General features: G+C 43.8%; 2 non-coding genes across 2 annotated transcripts; one reads left to right on the top strand and one right to left on the bottom strand.

Annotated features, from left to right (window-relative positions):
* Nucleotides 1–3655: 3655 nt before the first annotated feature.
* Nucleotides 3656–3727, bottom strand: TRNAE-UUC (transfer RNA glutamic acid (anticodon UUC)). Its single transcript has one exon. It is a non-coding gene; the product is annotated as a tRNA-Glu (tRNA).
* Nucleotides 3728–4785: 1058 nt separating this feature from the next.
* Nucleotides 4786–4857, top strand: TRNAH-GUG (transfer RNA histidin (anticodon GUG)). The gene has a single exon. It is a non-coding gene; the product is annotated as a tRNA-His (tRNA).
* The last annotated feature ends 318 nt before the right edge of the window (nucleotides 4858–5175 follow it).

Consider the following 5175-nt stretch of genomic DNA (forward strand, 5'->3'; position numbering starts at 1 on the left):
CAAATCAGGAGATTTGAGATTCTGACTCTTGACTGAGATGTGGGATGCTAATCCACATGTGAAAATCCTGGGTCCTTGCTTCCAGGGAAAGGCAATACAGGCCCCAAGCAGAAGCCTATGCTTTCCTTCCGCTGAAGCACCGTCTTAATTCTCTCTGGATATATTGCTCCTGGTATATGATGCAGTTGAATTTTGGACATCACATAGGCTAAATTTGGAGCACTGAATTCAGGAGAGGGTGGGGCACTACAGTGGACCGGTTGCCTCAATGTGAAAAAAAAAACTGGGTAGAATCATCTCTTTTTTGGAAAGACACTGATGTACTCTTTTCAGAAAGGTTCTGTTTGAAAATACAAGAAATATAAAGACATTTTGGATCCCAAAGGAACCCTGGAGTTAGATCTAAGCTCATTGAACTAAGCAAGAGGTGGAAACAGGTTTGGAGCACACCAATCTGCCTTCCAAGGATACACAGTTACAAAGAACTAAATTCTGCCAACATAAGAAAACTACTTTGAAGGCAAATTTTACCTTTAATTCCCAGAGCTTTGGATGAAAATATTTCTTTTATGTCCACCAATACTCTACTAATTAGGGCTTTTTGCTATTTGATTTCAATCATAAGGGCAAAGAGGATGAGATCACTGTTGAAATGACTGCAAAAGTCAACCAGGTAGGGAATCTACCTGAAAAGACTCAATAGGAAGCTTTGATTCCAAGTAGGTTCATGCTCCAAACCCACTTAGTTGATAGCCCAAGGGACTGGAAGTCTTCACACCATGCTCTGGAATGTGCTTATGAGAACCTAGGCTAGTGTTTCTTTCATCCTCTGCTCTTTCAAATCACTCTAGCTCTGGAGGTCTCAGGAGGTTTCAGACATTGGAGACATGACTGAGGAAGCCATGTCACAGAACAATTTGGGGGCTTACGAGAACACCTGTTAGTTAAATGACTTCAAGGCCAGACTGAGTCAACTGCCCTCCCATAACTTGCTCCTTACCTCCTTCAGAATAAAAGCTTCTGCATATTCCAACTACAAATGGAGTGGTGGAAACATTACTTCCCTTTAGTGGAAGTGACATGTCTTATGGACTCAGAAGCCTCCTTCCAACCAGTTTTGACTGTTATTTCTCCTCAGCACCATGGAGAATGTAAAAGCTTCCATTTAGCTTAATACCCAGATGCCAGCAGTGTTACTTCAAATTTCTCTTTGTCAGAAAAGCAAATATTTAAGTGTTACTTTTCTAAGCTTTTTTTTTTAAACAAAAACAAATCCTGGGATGGACCAAAAAATGCTCTTCTTTGAGTTGATTTCTATCCAGGGAACAAGTCTGTAATGTCAACAATAATACAATTCTCCATTCTCTGTTCCTGAGAGAGGGGGCTAGGGGTTTGGAGAAGGAAATGCTGCAGGAGGGCACAAATAAATGAAAATCTAATGAGAGGAAGTAGAGGAATGGTGAGGCAAGTGGGACATTAAACTGAGGCCTCCAAGGTTGTTTAAAGCTTGCTTTGTTTCACTGAAAAAATAAATGCCTGATTAATATGTGGGCAGGAGGAAGTAAGAAGTGTTTTTTAATTTGTATATGTGGGCACAAGAAAGTGGTGTGGTACCAGAAATCCATAATTTCAGTATGCTGAAGTTCCTGGTCATCTTTGTATGGTTCCATTGTTCTACTGTGTTTAGTATTGTTGTAGTGATACCCTTGGTTAGAATTGAGTGATAATAAGTGGAGTGGGTCCCCTCCTACATTCTTGGTAGGAATGTAAATTGGTATAGCCACTTAGGAGAACAGAATGGAGGTTCCTTAATAAACTAAAAAAGCAGAGCAAAAGCTAACCATTATATCAAGAGAACATACTGGTCATAGCAAAGATCCTTTTCCAACAACACAAGAGATAACTCTACTCAAGGACATGACCAAATGGTCAATTCTAAAATTAGATTGATTGTACTCTTTGCAGCTGAAGATGGAGAAGCTCTATACAATCAGCATAAACAAGGCACAGAGCTGACTGTGGCTTAGATCATCAGCTCCTTACTGCAAAATTCAGGCTTAACTTGATGAAAATAGGGAAAATCACTAGGCCATTCAGGTATGACCTAAATCAAATCCCTTATGATTACACAGTAGAGGTGACGAATAGATTCAAGGGGTTAGATCTGATGGACAAAGTGCCCGAAAAACTATGGATAGGAGTTTGTCACATTGTATAGGAGGCAGTGACCAAAACTGCCTCCTATAGAAAGGAGAATCCCAAAGAAAAAGAAGTGCAAGAAGGCAAAATGGTTGTCTGAGTAGGCTTTACAAATAGCTTAGGAAAGAAGAGAAGTAAAAGGCAAAGGAGAAAGGGAAAGATATACCCATCTGAATGCAGAGTTCCAGATAATAACAAGGAGAGATAAGAAAGCCTTTTTAAGTGAACAAAGCAAAGAAATAGGAGAAAAAAATAGAATGGGAAAGACTGGAGATCTCTTCAAGAAAAATGGAGAGATCAGGGGAAAATTTCTTGCAAGGATGGGCATGATAAAGGACAGAAACAGTAAGGATCTAACAGAAGAAGCAAAAGAAAATAAGAAGAGGTGGCAAGAAAACACAGGAGAACTATACAAAAAAGGTCTTAATGATCAGGAAAACCACAGTGGTGTGGTCACTCACCTAGAGCCAGACTTCTTGGAGTGTGAAGTCAAGTGGGCCTTAGGAAGCATCACTAAGAACAAAGCTAGTGGAGGTGATGGAATTCCAGCTGAACTATTTAAAAGCCTAAAAGATAATAAAGGTCCATATAGTCAAAGCTATGGTTTTTCCAATAGTCAAGTACTGATGTGAGAGTTGGACCATAGAGAAGGCCGAGCACCAAAGAATTGATGCTTTTGATCTGTGGTATTGGAGAAGACTCTTGAGAGTGCCTTGGACTGCAAGGAGACCAAACCAGTCAATCCTAAAGGAACTCAATCCTGAATATTCATTTGAAGGACAGATGCTAAAGTTGAAGGTCCAATTCTTTGGTTACCTAATGTAAAGAGTCAACTCATTGGCAAAGACCCTGATGCTGGGAAAGATTGAAGACAGGAGAAGGGGGCAATAGAAGATGAGATGGCTGGATAGTATGACTGATTCAATGGACATAAATTTGAGCAAACTCCTGAAGATAGTGAAGGACAGGAACCTGGCGTGCTGCAGTCCATGGAGTCGCAAAGAGTCAGACATGACTTAGTGACTGAACAAGAGCAGAGCTACACTGCTTTCTCCACCTTTGCAGGAATTGATAAAAACATCAAATGTGTGGGTAAAGGTGGCACAAAGAATATGTCTTTATATAATAGCTCCAAATGAGTAAAATGGCAACGTTCCAAGCTATGAAAAATGAACGTTTTTATATTTAATTTAAACTTAAACTTGTGCTGCTAAGTCGCTTCAGTAATGTCCGACTCTTTGCACCCCTGTGGACTGTGGCCCACCAGGTTCTTCTGTCCATGGGATTCTTCAAGCAAGAATTCTAGAATGGGTTGCCATGCCCTTCTCCGGAGGATCTTCCCGACCCAGGGATGGAACTCGCGTCTCTTACGTCTCCTGCTTAGGCAGGCGGGTTCTTGACTACTAGCGCCACCTGCAAAGCCGCAAAAAACAAAACAAGACCAAAAAAGTACATCTTCCCTGACCGGGAATCGAACCCGGGCCGCGGCGGTGAAAGCGCCGAATCCTAGCCACTAGACCACCAGGGAACTGCATAATGAAGAATTAATTTTAAAGATATATGTAAAGGGGTTAATAAATACCTGGTACAAACAATGAACGAAACCTCACCGCTGAAAGGAACCCAGAGGACAACGATGGAATAATTCTATTCTTTCGATCCTGGTTTCCAAGTGACCTACCTGTTTTTCTCCAGAGCCAACATTCTTTCGTGAGGATCACCGAAAATCACGCCTTAGGTTAGCCTGTTGAGAAGATATAGGTGAAAAGGAGGGTGATGGAGTCCTAGTTCCAAGGTCTCAAGAAAGAATGTACAACGCAGAAATAACCGCAAATCCTTAGATTACGTCCTAAAACAGCAGACAAAAGCACCCCTTGTTGGGCTCGAACCACCAACCTTTTGGTTAACAACCAAACGCGCCAACAGACTGCGCCACAAAGACTGGCACGAATGACCCTGTTTTCTACCTCCCCCACAACTTCATCCGGCAGAAAGCAAGCGCGCCTTCCACTCTAGGGGGAGCTCCCTGCCTTTAGCAGGACAGCAGTACCCGCTCCAAAACCTATGAAAACGGGAGGAACCCGTGGGGAAGCCGGAAGTTGGGCATTCCGAAGGCAGATGTCCCGCCGAACGTCCCTGCAGCGCCTGACTCCCCACCCGCTGCACAGGCAGCGCCCCGGAGACGCCCCGGGCCTGAGCGGAGGAGGGCCCGAGGGAAGCTGAGCGCCCGGTGGGCTCAGTAGTCGTTCTTTCTTCTCCGCCTTCATCTGACCTCTTGAGCCGTTGGCACTGCCCTCCCTCCGCGAGGTTGCGGTCGGTGGGCGTGAGTCGGACGGAGGCGTTGGGGAAAATCGGTCAAATGCGGAAATGTAGGGAGGAGGAGAGGCAAGGTCAAAGCAAAGATACTTCTCAGGAGACCTGTTTTGAGGCGCGGGCTGGAAGAGATGAAAAATGCATCAGAATGGGAAGAGAATAACGGAAGGAAGACGTGACGGAAATGCAGGAGTACTTGACTGTGGTTCAACGAAACAGCTATACTTAAATGTAGGAGGGCAAAGACACGGTTTCCTGTCGGCACAGTGGCGCGCCGTGATCGTATAGTGGTTAGTACTCTGCGTTGTGGCCGCAGCAACCTCGGTTCGAATCCGAGTCACGGCAGTATTTCTTTTGCATTGTATCTACAACAAGTCTTTAGTAGACTCTTTAGTCACCGAACGGAGTAAGGTCAGGAGAACGGAAGTCAACCCAATGGTGCCCAGGCTGAAGCACTCTGGACTTGACCCAGGTCTCACCATTTATGAGAAAATATCTAAAGATCAGTTTCAAACTCTAAATGAGTCTTGTGTGTAGCTTCCACGAAAGAAATTGTGTACTCAGACAAGAATCTTTGTGTGTGTGTAGAAATATTTCACGGAGAAGGCAATGTCAACCCACTCCAGTGTTCTTGCCTGGAGAATCCCAGGGACTGGGGAGCCT

This window comes from Muntiacus reevesi, chromosome 1 (assembly GCF_963930625.1).
Source record: "Muntiacus reevesi chromosome 1, mMunRee1.1, whole genome shotgun sequence".
NCBI lineage: Eukaryota > Metazoa > Chordata > Mammalia > Artiodactyla > Cervidae > Muntiacus > Muntiacus reevesi.